Genomic DNA, 23,390 nt, shown 5'->3' on the forward strand with positions numbered 1-23,390 from the left:
AATTTCTAAGAATATATCAAGTTCCAGATAAATCTAAAACAAGTAGCTTGTCTGAATTGATATAGCCCATTAAGGAATTGCTTTTTTTTGCCTTCAAGAAATCCTCCTCTATAACAGTCTGGATAACTTCGTATGTATTGAGTATAATTTCATTGAAAGCTTATTTCAAAACTGCTTCGGAGGATTCTAACGTCTTTTCCCTAATTTCTGTTTCCAATACCCTTAACCTCAGTATCAAAAGCTCATGTGGAGTAGTTGCTCTCCTCACAAAAATATTTTACCGTATTATGCAAGAGGTTATGAGTGTCAAAAGATAGTTATATGTATCCAGATTCATTCGCAAAAAAACTATACCAGTAGTTGTGTCCACACCGCAATCTCTGAAGTAAACTGATATCCAAAAACTTCCATTGTCTTAAACTGTCGCTTTCTGGAACATTCTATTGAACTTTTCGCTTCTTGCATTTTGTTTGCATTCTTTTTGCAGCACAAGTGGCGAATACAGACCATAACAGAATTTCCTGCATTACGAATTTCTGAACAAATTAAATTAAATTTTGAAGTTTGCGACAGCCTAGTAGTTTGCTACTGAAATTTCTTCTCTAGACCGACAAATGGTGGGCGATCTGTAAATTGGAATTTGTGTCGTGTGAACATACCACCTTAGCCGGGATGTATTGCATATATTAGTACAAACATTTGTGCAGATATCTGTGCAGATAGATGACTGAGTGTGGATGGGCCTGAAGCCTAATTTAGGCCCAAAGACCTAAGTCCAGTGCACAGTGACCGTGACAGCTTGGCACGTCAGAACATTCCACGATGCGTTTCAAATGTCGGCAGTCACACCAACTATAAACGGGCCTTCACTTCATGTGAAGGTTTCTCGGAAGAGAGTTTCGACAGCGACGTCGTCTGCTAACATCGGAAATTCACGTATTTTCGGCACCCTCTCTCAGAGTATAAAAGTATATTGCATCATTTTGGGTCTTCTTGATCAATTATTGTGCTTTGCTGGAGACTTGGCTATTTTTTTCCATTGAGTGTTCTTCCACATGCGAAGTCAGACAGTTGACAGCGTACATTTATTTATGTTTTACAATAACAGAAGACTGCTGACGCCCACATTTTAAGAACATAAAATAATGAAGCATTTTAAGTAAAAGTGTCAGCAGTAATTAAGGAGAAAAATATGGTTTCTAATGACCTTATTAGTTACATAAGGAAAAAACATATGGGTAGGCTCCATCTGTTATCTTGTAAATGTTGTTTGCTGTGTGTGTATGTACATATTTTCGCTAAAAAGAACTGTAAATGTTTTGAAACATTGTTTCATTCCTTAGCAATTTACCACAAAAAACTGATTAAGTACATGCATTATGAATTTTTCTTTGGCCATTAATAAACTTTATCGTTCTTTGTTCATCAATTCCAGTAGCATACTACGGCATTTCGTACTACAGATAGTAACTTGTAATCTCACATTCACATTTCGGTACTACACTAAGCAAATTGATGTGACTTGGGGACATGGGCAATGTGAATTGTCGTTAATTCGCTTTCATTAGTGGAAAAATTAAAGCATATTCCTATTTCACTTAGTACTGAGTAAGTCTCATTTCATGTCACAAGACTATTTACCAGTATTCCTGTTGGAGGGGCCACATAATCATATTTACGAATGTGCACTATGTGTTGTAGGTTTATGTCTGCTTGGAACACATGAATCATTAGTAACTACATCCAGTGATATTTTACGACTCATTGCTGCTACCAAGACCGCTGTTTCCCACATCTCTTTCTGTTGTTTATTTCAGTTGTATGCTGGACTGATTAAACGAGAAGGTACACTTGTGTGGCTATCTTGTGTTAATACAATGTCCATAAAGAGTTATCATGGTGTTATACTACCCAGTTTCTCAATCCTGAAGAGTGAAATACTTAAGAAATTTTATGAAAAGATTTAATGTCTACCGTTCACTCCAAAGGAAAAATTAATTGTATAGTGTGTGGTCCATTACCATCTTCTCTGTTGTTGGCTAGCTTTAATGATCCTTAATTATTCTTTCATTTAACGAAATCGAATCTGCACTTCTGATATGAGTCTGATTCACACATTAACTTTTCTTTAAACTTAATTTCGAATAGAAATCAGATTTTCTAAAATTTAGCTGCACCAGATTGAGCAAACAACATGTACTGCTACATGTATTCTTTCTGTTTAATCCATGTATACACTATAATTAGTTTCCTCTCAAGAACGCTTTGAAAATTTGATGAGTCGCTATTTTACATGTATTAACAAGACTTTGCTTTCTGTTCCATGAAACTGACACTTTTTGAACGTAGTGGAGAGAAAAAGGCATAAAAGATCAATAAACTAGTAAGTTGAAGCAACTCGTCAATGGAACAGTTATGTGCAAGTTAAATTTCTTCTTTTTCATATAAAGGCTTACTTGTGTTAAGTCTGAAGGAACCTCTGATGATTCTACCTGCATAACACAGCTAAAAGCATTTTGATCATAGAGTTTTTTTAAGTAATTGAAAGTGGAATCATAGTAAAGCACAACATTGACCTAAGTGTGCAGAGGTTGTTTCTCTCATGGACTCAATTGGGGATGTACTTAATATTACTTGGCTACAATCAATTACATTTTCAGTGCAGTAATTAACTGTTTAATTGAAATAAAGTAGGGATTTTGGGAATTGTAACCTAATTTGAAATGCTTAAGACCTGACCACAGATAGCTAATGTTGATCAAGTGTCTAAAACATTGAGTGAAACCGTGAAGGAGAAGGAACAGTCGCATTGCTGATTAGTTGCACGATCCTCAAGGTGCTTTACTTCCAAAATTAGAAACAGTATTGTCGATAATGTTGAAGATAATTAACCGCTAGAAGAGTTGTCAAAAATAAACAGTAGGACATAACATCTGAGTTTTCTATAAGATATAATGACATAATAAGGAACTAAGGCATGATGTCAAGGAACTTCGATTAGTTTTGAAGATGACCAAGAAACAAGATGCTGTTGCATCCAAAACTAATGAACGTTCTGCTAAGCATGATCTGCTAGCAAAAGAACAATTTGAGATAGCCACTTCGAAGCCCTCTCATGCTGGCATTCCTGTAACAGTGCAGAAACTTTCCGCCAGAGAGGGCAGGCAGACACACACCTCCTGTTGGGTACTGTTCAGCAGGTGACATCTCGAGTAGATAGTCTCGCTGATGAGGAAGAGAAGATTACCTGCAACAAGTTAGAATCCTAGAAAAAAATCTTAGGACACGATTACACAGCTTAGGCATCAGCCAAGGATGGACAAATTTCCCAGTTGACTGACAAAAATACAAGTAGCTCTCGGTAAGATTTCCGTGCAAATCTCTGAGTTAAAAAGTCGGTCAGAAAGACCAGTCAGTAATGAATAGCAAAAGGTAAATGAAAAGCTAAGGCAAGATCTTTCGGTATAGCGGAATGCTATCAGCTACCAACCTGTGTAAACGAAGGAATAATTAGCAGAGGTGCAAAATATCGAACAGTACGATGGATTGAGAGCAGATTCCTGGCCAATAGAGAGTAAAAATCCATGTTCAACTTGATGCACCAACTGCTGCATCACAGTGACATATTTCACGAGTATGATAACAGACGAAACCCTGACAAGACACCAACAATTTAAAGTTTTTTTGCCAGATAGACAAGGGGTGCACCCTGTTGTTTTTATAAAAGAATTTGGTGGAGCGATACTACAGGCATCATCAGACATAAAATGAATTGCTTTCATGACAGGCTTTTTCAGGATGACACCTTGTGGGCCAAAGATGTTGCTGTTTATTGTCGATCTTATGAGGGATTTGGACAGGCGTTCTGGTCAAACTCTGGTACGTGACCATACAAGAAGGATTGCATAAATTGTTATTTAATCCCAGCCAGATGCACACATTGAGCCAGCATGGCCATAACAACTGGGCGAGCTTTGTCTTGTGCTGCTTGGTTAGCCAGTGGAGCCACACAGGGGCCCACTGGGCCATGCTGTGCCCTGCCATAGCCCGAGTCCACCTGGGTGCTGTGTGGCTCAGATGCTCATCAAAGTATGCAACTGACAGGCACTGTGCTGTTGTGGGTGCAAAAGGAAACCTCTGTGGTCCATTAACAGGCAACTTTTTACTATGGACAGTATTTGTTGACATAATACTTCACTTCTGGTGTTACACTAACATAAACTGTGGCTGTAACATCACAACAAGATGGTCACTTGAACCTCCACTGTTGCTCGTAATAATTAATTCAGTTTATTGTTATCTGCATGTGAAAAATCTCTCCACTTTGTCAGGCAGCGAAAATACTTATTTTTATTAAAAGTCATACTTTGAAGTACCGAAGTTTTTTAATAATGTATGAGGAAGTGGCAAGTATTTAAAAGTTTTTATTGAGATGCACAGAAGTTAGGTGGTTACATCACATATCTTTTTCTCACAACGTACGTCTTTCCATAGGCAAAGTCTGGCTTAAATTGTTTGCTGGCCGGCGTGGCCGTGCGGTTCTAGGCGCTTCAGTCTGGAATCGCGTGACCGCTCCAGTCGCGAGTTCGAATCGTGCCTAGGGCATGGATGTGTGTGATGTCCTTAGGTTAGTTAAGTATAAGTAGTTCTAAGTTCTAGGGGAATGATGACCACAGACGTTAAGTCCCATAGTGCTCAGAGCTATTTGAATTTTTTTTAATTTTTTGGTTCAATTGTGGCTTATTTGGCAGATTTTTGTTAAAAATCAACAGTTTAAAATTATTACTTCAAGGACCAAACAGAAACCTATGTAATGTGAAAGGCTGTATCGAATCTTCTGTTAAAACCATGCAGTTTGGAAAAACTGTTTAAATTCGAGTCAAACTGAGTGCTTCAGTACTCTTCACGGTATTCCAGTAGAAATTCATCTCACTTCAGACTGTAAAGTCAAGAACATGTTTAAGGCACATGTCATGGGATTTAGCAAGACTTTCAAAGGATGTTTTCCTGCTCTATTAAGTAATGACAACTGGATCATTTCGAAAATACAGTCTTTTGGTGTGCACATGAAGTGTAAACAAAAATGAGCAACTACCAGAAACATGTAGTGACTTTAAATTACGGAAAATTAATTTTTGTCGCTGATAAGCTTCGGGTTAAGCTTAAAGATGGAGTTTCCAATGCTGTCAGATAAAGTGATAACACATTTATTGTCTGCCTCAGCCACATATTTGTATGAAAACACTTTTCCTTCTTACACTTAAGCAAAAAAAAAATACAGAAATAAACTCCTCAAGGAAGGTAGTTTGAGACTCTCTTTAAGGCATGTGGTTCCTGATTTCAAAGTTATGTGGCATACTAAGCAAGTGGATCCTCCTCACCAATTCCAACGAAGGGGCGAATTAGTTAATTTCATTGTAAAAAAATTGCAAGTTAACAGGACAGTCTGAAATATTTTAAGATTGCATATTAGACCTACCCATTGTGCAAAAGTCTTCATCAACTGAATTTGATGTGGTGCAATTGAAATGTAAAGCATTACAAAATCACTAGGCCTCTTAAACCATTTGCTTGGAATTCAATTGTTTCCATGTTACTGTAAGTACCCTTTTTTATCAGTTTTTTATATGAGTATTTCAGATTTTCGAGAAAGGAGATCATAGGTTGAAAAAGTGTAGGAACCACTGCTCTCTCGTATGTGCAAAAATATCTACATGAAGTCACACTCATATGATACAACCACTAAAGCATTTATTGGGTGCAAATATAATTATTAAATTTAAAATCAAAATAATGAGGGAACACAAACTGCAGACAAGAAAGACATATGATCATTATTGTAAAGTTCCTTGCTGCAAGTAAACAAAGAAATATTCTTCATCTCGTAATGTGGTGGATGAATTTTCCCTGAAACAAGCAATTAAGAAGTTAGATATTTATGATAACGAAAATAGGATATTATGTAAATGTAACTGAAAGCTACAGTGACACTGCAGTGCACCATTAGCAGGTCATTCGAATTTTTGTAGATATTCCATTACATTTATCGGTAATGATAAGTCCCACTCCACTAAATACCTTCCCACTAGAAGTCCTCGAGTCAGGTGTGCATATAACTTCTCATGCCACTTGCGATAGTCTGGGATAAGTTGTTGCTCTTGGCATCAACCATTCCAGAAGCAACTGTTCTTCAACTGGTTTTCCCATCAATGGATACATGGGAACTTCATCGACAGTTTGTTCCTTCAATACCCATGATGCAGAGACACTCTTCGCCCATTTTGAAGTAATCGATGGTAAGGCTTCTTTCTCTGTATGACATTCTGCAAATAATACAGCACGGTTGCATGGAATACAAATATGTTATATCGCTTTAGCTGCTAATAAATATGGAGCACTTTTGGCACGAATTTACAGGTTTTTCACTGTGATACAACCAAAACACTGAGGACATCACTACTGATAAAATAGTTACTTTATATACCTACATAACTTTGTCTTTACTGTCAAGTGCAACATATGTGGAATGAGATGTAGCATACACTTCCTCTCTCTCAGTTATCATGGTCTGCTTTAGGTGATCTGCCAGTGACAACAGAAATTATGTAAGGTAATGTACTTGGCTTTTTTCCATATTTTCGCTCAAGAGATTTCCTGCAGTTGCTTTCAGAAGTGTTATTACCTGCAAATGTTTGACAATATTGAACCACGGCATCTTCTTGAAATATGATTTCTTATCCAATTTTGGATGTTTAAAATATTTAAATTTTATTTTTTTATAAATGCGTCGTTTTACATGTACAGGAAATCTTACCTGTCTGCCACGTTCTCCACACAGTGTTCTTTATACCTTGTACATCAGTGGCATAAGAATTTGAGCTTCAGAGCACTGTTAACGTCAAAGCCTTTGTAGCCCCTTGTTATAGTTCGAGAAAATGAATTAATATGTCAGCTACCTGGTAATCCCAATTCCCAAACAAGTGTATTTTATCTGATTCACATAAAGTTTCAGCAATTTGTTCACGTTACATAAATATGGATTTTAGCATGACACACAAAGTATTCCAGCAAGATATCAGTGTGCTGCTTTATGATAAACTGCAACCATAAGTCTTTCTCATAGCCATTCCTTTTTAAATAATTTATGGCATTCTTCTTTGGTCCCAACAATGTGTGCACATTAGAACAATATCCCAGCAATCTTTTATCCTCAAGGTTGTTGCATAGAACAATGCTAAGGGAGTGGTTGTTGTATAGAAGACGACAGTAGTTCTAAAGTGCATTTTTCACATTTGCCCTCCAGAGATGGCTTGTATACATCCCTTACTGACTAGGTTCCTGTTTCCTCCCAACATTTGTAGCATTTTTCTCCATATCAGATGTAACAAACCGGACCTGAGTGTGATAAGAGTTAAATAAGCAATTTTAGTGTAGGCCCCTATCCACATGTCAGTTGTACATGTGCATGCACCATCCTCCATATCCTGCAACTCTGACCATCGCCATACAGCATTCGTCTGCTACTTCTCTTTCAGTGTGAGTTATTGTTGATAGGTGAGGAAGTATGTCTCTGGCATTTACAGAGGGGTAATGTGCTCCTATTTCTAGCAGTGTCAGTGCAAGATCTAGTAAGCATTCTCCTGCCGTTGTGCTCAACATTGCACACACTGTTACACAGTAATCCAGGGCAATGGATTTTGCTGACACCACAAGGGTGCAACTACTATTTACCTGATTCTTAGGAGAAGGCTTCACAGGTATTCAATTGTCACAGTAGAGTATTGGTACTGCCATCACAGAAAGGTAATAAGTAGTAACCTATGACAGCCAGCACACTCTGAAAAATCTATAGACTTACTTTGACTGTGCAAACTTTTCCCATACCATGCTATCTCCTGATTTCTTCAGACAAGTTTAGTTTCCCCTCTCCAGTTTCGATGAAACTTCTTTTTTCTCTTCTACACTTTTCCTTGGACACTGTAAGTACCTTTGCTGTTTGATATATATTTCTGACATAATAATAATAATAATAATAATAATACCCATGGAGGCCCTGGAAAAGAATAGGCCTCCGGTATGTTCTGCCAGTCGTAAAAGGCGACGAAAAGAACAAACCACTAGTAGGGCTAACCCCCCTTTTAGTGTGATTAGTTGGTTCAGGACAGAACCAATGAAGCCTCGGACAAGTGCTGTCATGGTCGGGGACGACGCTTGAACCCTGTGCTCGTCCACAATGGTAACGATACTGCTAGTCACTAGGCAAATGATTTAAATCCAAATAGAGTGTTTTGCAGCATATGCTTCCTGCAGCCACTCTAGAAGGAAAACAAATACAGAGGATGAGATGGTCAGATGAAGTTAACCAACACCTCATGTTCAGTTATTTCCAAGCAACAAATCTAGGAACCAACACAACTGGATACAGATCACAAGTATACCCAACAGTTATTACCAGAATTACAATTTTTAACAGAACAACGACTAGCTGATCAGATCCATGTAATAATAAAAAATAACAGGATACCCCAGTCAGAATTAGAAAACATCAAACAACAAGTACAACAAATACTGGAACAAAATAATGTGCAATCAGAAGAAGAAGAAAATACAGTAATGGACTCAAACATCCCAGAGCAAACAAACAAAGAACAACACGCATCAATTAAACAATCAGAGGGAAAGGAAATCTTAATACAATCACCAGAACAAGCACAAATAGAACACGAAGAGACACACATGTTAGATATAGAAGAAAAATTTCAGCTGACATATATAGAATACAAAGACACAAATATAGACATTAGACCATTCTTGCATAGACCACCAAATAACCCACAAGTCGAAACAATAATAACAACTATCAACACAATCATACATAACAAAATAAATGAAAACACAACTATGGAAGAGATACAACTACCGGTTTATATAGGAGCACTCACTACACTAAATATATACACTAGGCAAAGATCAAAACCAACCAACACACAGAAGAAACCCACAATACAAGCATGGCAACACAGGCTACAGACCAGAATAGAAAAACTGAGAAAACACATCGGACAGCTAACACAATTCATAAGAAACGAAATGTCAGACAAAAAACAAAAAATGTTAGGTAAAATCTCACAACAAGAAGCGATAGAGCAATTTGATGAAATGAAGCAGAAATTACAAGCATTGGTCAAATGACTTAGAAGATACAAAAAAAGTGAATATAGAAGGAAACAAAACCAAACATTCAACACCAACCAAAAGAAATTTTACCAGACAATAGATAAAACACACATTAAAATAGACAATGCACCAAACATGACAGACATGGAACACTTCTGGAGCAAACCCAGTGCAGCATAACAGGTATGCACGGTGGATACAAGCAGAAGCAGATGCATACATGATGATATCAGAAATGTCTGAAGTGATAACTTTGCAGCATGAAGTCACCCAGGCTATTAATTCTACTCACAATTGGAAAGCTCCTGGAAAAGATAAAATAGCAAATTTCTGGCTGAAGAAGTTCACCTCAACACAATCGTATTTAACTAAATTATTTAACAGTTACATTGTAGACCCATACACATTCCCTGATACACTTACACATGGAGTAACTTATCTGAAACCTAAAGATCAAGCAGACACAGCAAACCCAGCTAAATATCGCCCCATAACATGGCTACCAACAATATACAAAATATTAACTTCAGTCATTACACAGAAATTAATGACACATACAACACAGAACAAAATTATAAATGGAGAACAAAAAGGCTGTTGCAAAGGAGCACGAGGATGTAAAGAGCAACTGATAATAGATGGAAAGGTGACATATCAAGCTAAAACCAAACAAAGGTCGCTACACTACACATACATTGATTACCAAAAAGCTTTTGATAATGTACCCCACACATGGTTACTACAAATATCGGAAATATACAAAGTAGATCCTAAATTGATACAGTTAAAAACATAGTAATGAAAAATTGGAAAACCACACTTAATATCCAAACAAATTCAAATAATATCACATCACAGGCAATACAGATTAAGAGTGGAATATACCAAGGAGACTCATTAAGACCTTTCTGGTTCTGCCTTGCTCTGAACCCACTATCCAACATGCTGAATAATACAAATTACGGATACAATATTACTGGAACATACCCACACAAAATCACACATTTGCTGTACATAGATGATCTAAAACTACTGGCAGCAACAAATCAACAACTCAACCAATTACTAAAGATAACAGAAGTATTCAGCAATGATATAAATATGGCTTTTGGAACAGACAAATGTAAGAAAAATAGCATAGTCAAGGGAAAACATACTAAACAAGAAGATTATATATTGGATAACCACAGCGACTGCATAGAAGCGATGGATAAAACAGATGCTTATAAATATCTAGGATACAGACAAAAAATAGGAATAGATAATTAAAGAAGAACTAAAAGAAAAATATAGACAAAGACTAACAAAAATACTGAATACCGAATTGACAGCAAGAAACAAGACAAAGCTATAAATACTTACGCTATACCAATATTGACCTACTTATTTGGAGTAGTGAAATGGAGTAACACAGACCTAGAAGCACTCAATACACTTGTGCAATCACAATGCCACAAATTTAGAATACATCACATACATTCAGCAACAGAATGATTCACATTAAGCAGAAAGGATGGAGGAAGGGGCTTTATCGACATAAAAAACCTACATTATGAACAGGTAGACAATTTAAGAAAATTCTTTCTAGAACGAGCAGAAACTAGCAAAATACACAAAGCAATCACTCATATAAACACATCGGCTACACCATTGCAATTTCATAACCACTTCTACAACCCTTTAGATCACATAACATCAACAGACACGAAGAAAGTAAATTGGAAAAAGAAAACACTACATGGCAAGCACCCGTATCATCTAAGATAGCCACACATACACTAGATATTACAGCAAGCATTTTATTAAAGATCCCAATACCAAAACAGATAAATGCAGACTTTACAAACAACAAATACACAAGCGGATGTACAATACTAGCAAATACAGAATACCCCAGAAGACATGACAATGTAGCAAAAATAATGCATCAACAACTTGCCATACAACATTAAATAATAAAACAACACGTTTCCACATATAAGTATGCACCACAAAATGTACTGGAGAATGATGAATACAAATTATACTGGAACCGAACCATTATAACAGATAAAACAACATCACATAACAAACCTGACATCATACTCAACAATAAAAAGGAGAAATTAACACAACTAATAGAGATATACATACCTAATACAACAAATATACAGAAGAAAACAGGAGAAAAAATTGAAAAATACATCCAACTGGCTGAGGAAGTCAAGGACATGTGGCATCAGGATAAAGTTGACATTATACCAATTATACTATCAACTACAGGAGTCATACCACATCGCTCAAAAGAGGAAAGGCCGCTGGTCCTGATGGAATACCAGTTCGATTTTACACAGAGTACGCGAAGGAACTTGCCCCCCTTCTTGCAGCGGTGTACCGTAGGTCTCTAGAAGAGCGAAGCGTTCCAAAGGATTGGAAAAGGGCACAGGTCATCCCCGTTTTCAAGAAGGGACGTCAAACAGATGTGCAGAACTATAGACCTATATCTCTAACGTCGATCAGTTGTAGAATTTTGGAACACGTATTATGTTCGAGTATAATGTCTTTTCTGGAGACTAGAAATCTACTCTGTAGGAATCAGCATGGGTTTCGAAAAAGACGGTCGTGTGAAACCCAGCTCTCGCTATTCGTCCACGAGACTCAGAGGGCCTTAGACACGGGTTCACAGGTAGATGCCGTGTTTCTTGACTTCCGCAAGGCGTTTGACACAGTTCCCCACAGTCGTTTAATGAACAAAGTAAGAGCATACGGACTATCAGATCAATTGTGTGATTGGATTGAGGAGTTCCTAGATAACAGAACGCAGCATGTCATTCTCAATGGAGAGAAGTCTTCCGAAGTAAGAGTGATTTCAGGTGTGCCCCAGGGGAGTGTCATAGGACCGTTGCTATTCACAATATACATAAATGACCTGGTGGATGACATCGGAAGTTCACTGAGGCTTTTTGCAGATGATGCTGTGGTGTATCGAGAGGTTGCAACAATGGAAAATTGTACTGAAATGCAGGAGGATCTGCAGCGAATTGACGCATGGTGCACGGAATGGCAATTGAATCTCAATGTAGACAAGTGTAATGTGATGCGAATACATAGAAAGATAGGTCCCTTATCATTTAGCTACAAAATAGCAGGTCAGCAACTGGAAGTAGTTAATTCCATAAATTATCTGGGAGTACTCATTAGGAGTGATTTAAAATGGAATGATCATATAAAGTTGATCGTCGGTAAAGCAGATGCCAGACTGAGATTCATTGGAAGAATCTTAAGGAAATGCAATCCGACAACAAAGGAAGTAGGTTACAGTACGCTTGTTCGCCCAATGCTTGAATACTGCTCAGCAGTGTGGGATCCGCACCAGGTAGGGTTGATAGAAGAGATAGAGAAGATCCAACGGAGAGCAGCGCGCTTCGTTACAGGATCATTTAGTAATTGCGAAAGCGTTACGGAGATGATAGATAAACTCCAGTGGAAGACTCTGCAGGAGAGACGCTCAGTAGCTCGGTACGGGCTTTTGTTAAAGTTTCGAGAACATACCTTCACCGAAGAGTCAAGCAGTATATTGCTCCCTCCTACGTATATCTCGCGAAGAGACCATGAGGATAAAATCAGAGAGATTAGAGCCCACACAGAAGCATACCGACAATCCTTCTTTCCACGTACAATACGAGACTGGAATAGAAGGGAGAACCGATAGAGGTACTCAGGGTACCCTCCGACACACACCGTCAGGTGGCTTGCGGAGTATGGATGTAGATGTAGATGTAGATATCCACCAGTACATCAACGCAATACAGCTACATCCAAACATATATATATACAAGTAAAGAAATCTGTAATTATTGATACATGTTCAATTACACGAAAGTTCCTAAATGCAATGTAACATATACCGTACAGTTAAAAGGAAGTCACGCTTGATCAAGTTCTGCATCACTTTCCACTTTCGACCAGACATAACGTCTGAGAAAAGAAAGAATAATAATAATAATAACAGTAATAATAATACATGATAATCTAAAGATACTATCAACAAAACCAAAGCAATTACGAGTTGCTTATAGTCTGATAACTTCAGTGTCCTCAACTGACCTGTCTGCATAAGTCTGCATAAACTGGTCACAAGTGAGCAGTTGCTAGAGATGGGCCATCCACGGATATATTCGACACATTCAGGAACACCTGTAGTCTTCACCTGTGCCTTAGTGAAGACACAGCTTTGAGGCTATCAGCTGTATTTCTCAGAACAGTTGATTAGCTGGGCGCACAAATGCAGATTTCTGCAACAATGGGCCAGGCTTTGTTCACAACGTACATGAGCTTTCTTGCAGTTTTCACTTGACAGCAAGTTTCAGATGCTTCAGGTATGGTGAAGGACTGAACCGCTCACAACATCGAAAAACTTGCAAAATTGTACCACAGAAGACTTTTTTTTATGGAAAATTATCCAGAAACTTCACAAAAAGAAGAATATAAAAAGTGGTGTGTACAAAGGGTTTGATGAAAGACATCTAGATAGTATTCAACTGTGGACCAAAGAGTAATAAAATCTTAGCTGTAAAACTTGATATCAAGTTTCGTAAATGAGCTCTGAAAGGAGAAGACTGTAGAAAGAAGTGGAAAAAGAAAGGATGAATTGAATCCAACCATTTTATAAAAATAGGTGTGCCTATGTATGTTCCACATCTCCTCCTAACCAATAGATCAATTTCAAACTAACTTGACACATACATCACTTATTGTCTGGAAACAATCGCTGTGGGCGTAAAAACACCTATCAAAGTGAGAGGGGTGCGTGTGAAAAAGTAGTGTAGCTCATGAGGCACAAATAGTAAAATTACATATATCCAGTATTTGAGAATGAGAACACTTAATGATGTACAACAAATTTTACACATAATCTGACATCTTTAAGAAACTTTATCCCACTGACAACCGTCAAAAAATTATGAAAGGACAAAGGTTTCTCACTTACTACATTTTCGCTATTCATGTAGTAAAACTTCCGAATCAGTCATTCCATTTTTATTTATTACTTCTTTACTAGCAACTGTATTCACGACACTTCTTTCATACAGCATTCACACCTACGAATGAATGTACCAGCAAAATTATATCATTGTACGTCACATATTTCACGAGATATTTCATTATAAGCACTGAGATACATGAAAAATGGTGCGTCATGAATGTCTTTTAATTTATTACTACTTTACTACTGACTCTTTTCGCAACACATTTTGCAGATAGTATCCACATATGTTGCCAAATGTCTCTACACACATATGCCACTGCATGTATCTTCAAAAATATGTGACTGTACAACATGTAGTTCAAGACATGTGGCGTCATAAACACTGAGATGTGTGAAGACTGCTGCATCATGCATGACATTTAAATTATATATATATATATATATATATATATATATATATATATATATATAAATATATATATATATATATATATGTGTGTGTGTGTGTGTGTGTGTGTGTGTGTGTGTGTGTGTGTGTGTGTGTGTGTGTGTGTGTGTGTGTGTATGGTATAGTGATACTTGTGAAAAACTGCCGCATCATGCAAGACGTTTTACTATATTACTTCCTTACTACTGATTCTATTTGAAATACATACTGCAGACAGTGTTCACATGTAAATCTGGATGTACCTGCAAAATTATATAATTGTATGGCACATATTTAATACTACATGACGTCATCAACATTCAGATGCTTGAAAACGAAATTGCAGACCGAATTTCGACCCTAATAGTCTCCTCTTAATCACCTGGTCGATTTAAGCCAAACTTGCTACACAAATTACTTAATATCTGTAAAGAAATCTCGGAGGGTAAGAATAACAGTTTCCTTTTGGGTGAGAGTGATAACTTGGAGAGAGAGAATGAGGAAGGAGATGATGGGCACAGTGAGGGAGAAGGAGGAGATGGACACAGATTGGGGGGAGAAGAGGGGATGGACAGAGAAAGGAGAGAAGGAAATGTACAGAGAAAGGAAAAAGGGGAGGAAGAAATACTCAGGGAGAAGTGTGAGGAGGAAGTGGACAGAGAAAAGGAAAAGGATGAGATGGACTGAGTCATGATATAAGTGGAGACGACGAGTGGGATGTTTTTTATTTTCTTTGGTGTAGAAGGTAGTGCTTTTATCATCTTAAAGTTTTTCACCATAGTGTGTAGGACAGAAAACTGTCAGTGTGAATGGATGTCAGGTGCTGGAATTATATTTCCTGCATTATTTGGGTATTAACAGCATTGCATCCCATCTGACTAATATATCGGAAACCACACTGATTTAACATTACAGCATGTGTAAAGCATATTTTCTTCTTCTTAACACTCTCAAATGAATCAAGTTTGTATTTACTAAACGCCAATAGGGAGTGCTAACCTCCTAACATGCATGCATCTAGAGAGTTAGTATGCTATTGCAGTGAGATTGCTATAGAATAGTCTTCGAAGAATGGCAGTTAAAGTATTGGAATGAAAATTCCAGTCCATATCACTATCGCTGTTCAGTTGTACAAGTTTGTGAAACATGTTATACTCTTTTTGAAACAATTCCACTGGCCTGGGCACAAGGCTTCCGGACACCTTGAGAAGCAGACATGTTCTTGTGATGGTTCCAGTGCAGTGAAGTAAATGAGTTATTTTTGTAACATTGTGCATTTGTATGGAGCTATTAGCAGGTGTGTATTTTATGGGGTCTATTTGCAGTGTATATCTTAAGCTGGGTTTTTCACGATCTCTTAGAAATTTTAGGTCTTTATTAGAGATGTATCTTTTTGTTATATGTTATTCACATCGTCAATCTGTTGCACTGTAATCAGAGCAGGACATAACATCTGATCTTGGTTGCAGCAGAAAGCTAGTGCTTCCTAACCCCCCCCCCCCTCTTACCTGTTACCATAAAGGGTTGCTACCACCTGATGCTTTGTTTTGGGAACTGGCGTGACTTCTTCTGTGCATGCCACAAGCCAGTCCTGTAAGCGAGCCTCTCTCGCAACTTGTGTGTGCAGGAATTCCTGAGGCGACTAGTGCGACTGCTGCATCCTACACATCTGCCCTGCAGTTAGTGTGAAGATGTGAACAGAAGGTTTTATCTCCCAGATTTGGGTTGTGGTGGTGGAGAAGAGTGCATGTGTAATCTCTCGACAATGCATACAAGACCTCAGATATATTTCACACAGTCAGTCAATTTGAGAGGACCTTTCCTAACAAATATACAAGCAATCAGTCAGAAGTGTCTCAACATTCCCTTGGAACTACTGGGTTGTGGGATCCATGCTGTAAGGATTTTGACTTAAATGCACCAGTATCCACCAATAGGATGTGAGGTAATATCATGAGAGAGAAGATACTGCAGTTGTGTTACTTCTCACTAGGGAGGAGCCTGATAAAATCAACAATTTGCATCAAAATATTATCAACACTGATTTAAATTCTGTGTTATGAGATCCTTCCTCTCCAGCACAGGCTAAGTCTTTTTCCCACCAATTGCCAGATGGGAGAGGGGGAGTGGCGGAGTGTAAGGGAGGGCAGGGGGATTTCCCAGCTGGGGGACATGTAGCTCAGAACTGAATAAGTGCCCCATTTTCCATAGGAATAGGAGGAGAGGGGGGGAGCGGTGTTTTTTTTTTCATAAGGACTGATTTTCCTCTGTGGATCATAAATCATTCCCATGGGGGTCATAAACCACTTAGCAGAACAATAGGTTAAGAGGGAGATGAGTCATTTAATTGATCAATTTAATTAATTAGCATATCAATTTGCTGCCAAAAGTGCACCAGTACCTGCTTTATCCCACTACTGAGGAGGAGAGGGAACGAGGGAGGAGGAAGGAGATGGACTAATGGAAGCTAGTAATAAATACATTCCCCTCCAACACCTTGTACTGAGCTTTTGGGAACATGAAGTTAAGCAAAATAAGCACAGACTGCTGCACCCTTTTGGCACGGTTTCCCTTATACTCCATGCATAAGCACCTTTCCTCTCATTTTTATCTTTTTTTTAATAGATTAAATAGAATTTTTTCTCTTCTTGAACATGATTTCAAGATTTTGTTTAGTCAGAATTCAACAATGGCCAATAAGTATTAAAATATAATTTATGGAAAACGCCAGTAATTATTTATATCTGCAGCAACAATGACCAAGCTCAGAAAAAATAGTGAGTCTAGTAACAATTGTGAACCTGTAGTCGTGAAATCAAATAAAATTTAAACAATTTTGCTGCAATAGTTGAAATCTAAAATTTTGATAAAATCGAAATACATCTTATGTGCCCTACACCCAATGGACACAGCAGACATTGAGCAGGCCTAACATTTAGCCAACAACATCGATCTAAATTGGAACTTTTTACAATGTATGGCTGTAAGTGTTTTCCCAATCTGTTTGGAAGAAGTTATGGAGAAGGAGCAACAGTGGAAGAAGTTGATGAGTGTTAGGGACATCCTTGATGGATTTTCTAAAGACAAATTGTAATAAGTTGTTGACTGTTAGGGACATCCTTGATGGATTTTCTAAAGACAAATTGTAATTAAATTTGACAAACAATCTGGATATAAAAACCTTTGCAACGTCCTTTAAGGGTGCTGACAAGATATCCTCCATTGGTTTCTGTAGATGTCAAATGGTGTTGGTCCATATATAACTAGCTTGTGAGCTAAAAACGTCATATCGAAATGATGAGTGTAATTCAGATTAATAAAATCTTGTAAATGTGCCAAAGAAAGTTAATGTAACAGGTCTAAACTTAAGTAAAGGAATTTCATCAGTGCCTTTTTTGCACCTTGTTGTAAGTATTTTCAAAAACTTTTCCTTCCTTCTCTGACCATAATTTTCACTTTAAAATCCTTCCACAAATAATTACCATGATCAGAAATCAACATTAAAAAATCATGCATATAATCATGGCCCACAAACGTGAACAGTGAAACCCATAGCGGTAATAACAAATATTATAACCATAATCAATACAATTGTAGACAGCAAATAGCAAAGGGCCATAGGTTGAACCCTGGTTATTCCAGCAGGCAGAGCAATTCGGCAACCAGACACTTATAACACAAATCCTAATAGGCAGAGTTGTAATTTGGAAATTGGATCTTCCATTCTGAGACGGGACACTAAATTTGACAATTTGTAGCCCCAAATGGTAAGCATAGAATTTAACAGGGATGAACAGGAAGAAATTAAGCTCTTAAGGTACAATTATGGTACTTATATCAGCTAGGTACAGTATTACATTCTGATATATAAAATTGTTATACTCCAGCCAGTGTCATGTCACAGTCGGCTCTCACTGCATATGTAGGTAATATTCCTACTGTGGTAATTTTGGATACAGGTGCTACAGCTAACAAAACCTACCACAACCTTCACGATAAGTTACGTCAGTAGATATACTGAGTGAGAATGCTGATTAGTAATTGCTTAATCATGGGAGCTATTGGCACCCAGTCAATGAATGTGAGATGACACACAATATATCTGTTACCATAAGAAATGTAGCAACAGTTTGCACGATCTTTATAGTTTATGCATTGGTCATGTTATTGATTTTCTATGTGAGAGTCAAGCACAAAAAGAGCTTCCTACTGGAAATTGCAAATTAACATTTAATAGGGACAAAGTGGTGACCGATTACGTAAAAACTGAAGTTGGACACAGCAGACACTGCCAGGGGAAAGAACAAAAAATATGGGAAAGGAGATGCAAATGCAATACTCACAGCAAACCAAATAGCTCACACAGCTATGTCAGGATATACAAATTATGAGTAAAGTCTCAGAATCACAATATTTCACTAAAGATCAATAGACAGGCGTGAGTAAGGTTTTACTGCAATATGTTAATGTGTTTGAGAAGAGACAATGAAAGATACAAGGATACGCATGTCACTTAAATTCCATACCATATGAACCATTATGTTACAACTCCATCCCCAATTCCTTGGTCAAAGATGCCAGCCATGTCAAAAGAAATTAGAAAAATGCTAAACTGGAAAATTATAAAACCATCTTCAAGTACATATTGCAATCCTCTACTAACTGTAGCCAACGTTTGGGGCAACATCAGATCCACGATCGACACAAGGGTGGTAAACAAAATACACTCCTGGAAATTGAAATAAGAACACCGTGAATTCATTGTCCCAGGAAGGGGAAACCTTATTGACACATTCCTGGGGTCAGATACATCACATGATCACACTGACAGAACCACAGGCACATAGACACAGGCAACAGAGCATGCACAATGTCGGCACTAGTACAGTGTATATCCACCTTTCGCAGCAATGCAGGCTGCTATTCTCCCATGGAGACGATCGTAGAGATGCTGGATGTAGTCCTGTGGAACGGCTTGCCATGTCATTTCCACCTGGCGCCTCAGTTGGACCAGCGTTCGTGCTGGACGTGCAGACCGCGTGAGACGACGCTTCATCCAGTCCCAAACATGCTCAATGGGGGACAGATCCGGAGATCTTGCTAGCCAGGGTAGTTGACTTACACCTTCTAGAGCACGTTTGGTGGCACGGGATACATGCGGACGTGCATTGTCCTGTTGGAACAGCAAGTTCCCTTGCCGGTCTAGGAATGGTAGAACGATGGGTTCGATGACGGTTTGGATGTACCGTGCACTATTCAGTGTCCCCTCGACAATCATCAGAGGTGTACGGCCAGTGTAGGAGATCGCTCCCCACACCATGATGCCGGGTGTTGGCCCTGTGTGCCTCGGTCGTATGCAGTCCTGATTGTGGCGCTCACCTGCAGGGCGCCAAACACGCATACGACCATCATTGGCACCAAGGCAGAAGCGACTCTCATCGCTGAAGACGACACGTCTCCATTCGTCCCTCCATTCACGCCTGTCGCGACACCACTGGAGGCGGGCTGCACGATGTTGGAGCAAGAGCGGAAGACGGCCTAACGGTGGGCGGGACCGTAGCCCAGCTTCATGGAGACGGTTGTGAATGGTCCTCGCCGATACCCCAGGAGCAACAGTGTCCCTAATTTGCTGGGAAGTGGCGGTGCATTCTCCTACGGTACTGCGTAGGATCCTACGGTCTTGGCGTGCATCCGTGCATCGCTGTGGTCCGGTCCCAGGTCAACAGGCACGTGCACCTTCCGCCGACCACTGGCGACAACATCGATGTACTGTGGAGACCTCACGCCCCACGTGTTGAGCAATTCGGCGGTACGTCCACCCGGCCTCCCGCATGCCCACTATACGCCCTCGCTCAAAGTCCGTCAACTGCACATACGGTTAACGTCCACGCTGTCGCGGTATGCTACCAGTGTTAAAGACTGCGATGGAGCTCCGTATGCCACGGCAAACTGCCTGACACTGACGGCGGCGGTGCACAAATGCTGTGCAGCCAGCGCCATTCGACGGCCAACACCGCGGTTCCCGGTGTGTCCGCTGTGCCGTGCGTGTGATCATTGCTTGTACTGCCCTCTCGCAGTGTCCGGAGCAAGTATGGTGGGTCTGACACACCGGTGTCAATGTGTTCTTTTTTCCATTTCCAGGAGTGTAATTCTACCTGTGAGCACTAGATCTGAAAACCTTGATGATACAAAGTTTCCATGGTGTTAAATATCGAACTTACACCAACTTGTAAGGGCGGTATTGGCATTTAGAGGAAAAAACACAAAAATATACAGCCTTGTCCTAACCAAGAAATAAGAAATATTTCATTAATATGTTGATTGTGAAATTACAAAGCATTGTGTAAATAAGTTCAAAGCTATTCATTATGTATAATGCTAATCATTAATGAAAATTTCATACTGAGTATTTAAAGGTAATTTGTGTGTATATGCTTAGATACTTTCCTCCGTGTTTCCATGTGAACCTCCTAAGAAACACAGTATTTTTTTGCAAGACAGGGATGAAACATATTCAGAAGGACAAGTCATTCAGTATTATTCACAGAGATTCACATGTTTATCAAGAAATATTTGTTCAAAGGACTGCAGTTGTAGATAGGAAGAACCAGATGAAAGATACCAGTGTAATGTAGTTAAGTGACAAGAACACTGAACTGAGATGAACAATTATTTAGACCATTTTATTCTGCTTGTGTATAATTAGTCAGAGATTAGTGAATACTTCTCTTAGTAGTTAAATGTTGCTGTCTAACATGTCGAAAAGCATGCTGAAATTTTTATTACAGGACGAAGACACTGAAAGAAATGGAGCACTAAAATTTTAGCTGCTAAGGCGCACTGCAAGTATTATTGCTGATCAAAGCACCACTTATGTCAGCAGTTTCGACAGCCCTTACTGCCTATGCCTTGAGCCGGCGAATTAGTAATGACAAGAAAACGTAGTGCCACAAGGTGCTAAGTCCAAAGTGCACACATGCGAATTTTAAGAACTGAAATCATACCAAAAATGCTTCAAATAATTAATTATTTGAATAACTTACAGTTAATACCGTCTGCTAAGCTGTTGCAGATGCAATTGTTTCACAAGTGAGTAGAAAATCAGGGGACTGTATGATGTAACAATTGGGAGTTCAATTTGTTGACATTACATATTTTTATAACAATTCTTGTAGCACAGTTTTGAATAATTTGTATTTTACTAATAATGCAATTTTCCTTGTTTGTTCCCTGCATTCATGACAAAAATACGAAATGTCTGTTGGATGAGGAAAACAAGTTTTCCTTACACCAGGTACAACTGATAAAAGAAAAATTAATATCTTGTGGCACTTCATTGTAATTATTAGTTTCTTTACACAGATATGGGATGGAGTGATAAATAGTTGTGGGCTTTCTCTGTATAGTAATTTGTACACGGAATACTTGACCAAATTCGTAAAATGTGGTGACTAGGACTGACAATGAACAAATGACTGATGTTTTACAGTTCTATGGAAAATACATTTGTTTGACAATTTTCTAAAACAATGTGCATTCCACTGTGTGAAAATTTCTTTTTTGAGAAATCATGTGTAATATTAACAATTAATGAAATCTCTACTTCAAGTAAACTTCGTAATTTTAAGACTTCGTTTGCACTGGAATGGCAGATGATTGGAAGTGAACAGTATAGCAGTGGGTGTATGTGCAACGACAGTGAAGTATATGAAACCTAATCTAAGTGTTTATCAGGGAAAGACAGTATGTTCTCCTCGCGTGAGAGCGGGTGTAATGAGAGTGAGCCTGGCCTACACCAGGAACCAACAATCACTTTAACCAGCAGACAGAATTGTCATAGCAGCACAGCAGCAATCATCAGAATTGAGAGTCAAGTACATGCAACGTTGAAGATGCTGAGGGGGTGTGGTGAAAGAAACCAAAGAAAATCAACAAATAAAATACATGTGGATTCGCAAGGGAGTAGGTAAAATGAAACCATTGTACTAATTTTCTGAGAGATCACTAATCAATAATGCCTCCAACTTCAGAAATCAGGTTAGGATTATGAGTTAGGGCAACGGAAATATCTCTGCCTACTGTTAATAACTAATCAAGTTCACATTCTTGCCAGAGGACGTTTCAATCAGTATGTATTATTTCTCTTATTTTATTTGAATGTTTCATGTTCATCTGCACCTAATCCAGGATGGCGAACAAAGCATTTCCAAGTCCACTAAACAACCAACAGCTGTCCCTACACGAAACACTTAGTTGAAACTACCACTACCTGCTCCAACTGTCCACCTATGATGCCTGATGGTCAAGAGTTCATGAAAGTAACATTTATGTGTGATACAAGTTTATTTTACATGTGAAAATCAATGTAAATATCCGAGTTGAAATTCACAAGTGACTTGTTAAAAATTGCTTGAACAGTTCACTGGTGTACTGCCAAGCCATAGTGTCCAATGGGCACACTATTTCGGCGATCAGACATATCGCCATCGCCACGAGTGCTAACGAACTGAGCTCCTGAGGGCAGGCGGCCACCTTAAATCCCCTCCCCTCGCGAGGCGTTCTCTCCGGAGTCCGCGCCCGCGCGTCAGCGGTCGGTGAGACGCTGTCATCGGCGTCTGTCATGGCGTCGGTGTAATCGCCTCGATCGCCCTAGTCGCCCGTTCGTTTTCTTTGCTGAGCGTCTTTTTAATTAGACTCAATGCTGGTTCCTACGCCCTGCTGAGGTTGTATCCGCAATCTCGGTTGATGAGTCCGTCCTGGGTACGAATTTCGATAACCTTTCTAACGACGCTGTCCCAGGATTTAGATGTATTTTCC

This window comes from Schistocerca gregaria, chromosome 2, assembly GCF_023897955.1.
Source record: "Schistocerca gregaria isolate iqSchGreg1 chromosome 2, iqSchGreg1.2, whole genome shotgun sequence".
NCBI lineage: Eukaryota > Metazoa > Arthropoda > Insecta > Orthoptera > Acrididae > Schistocerca > Schistocerca gregaria.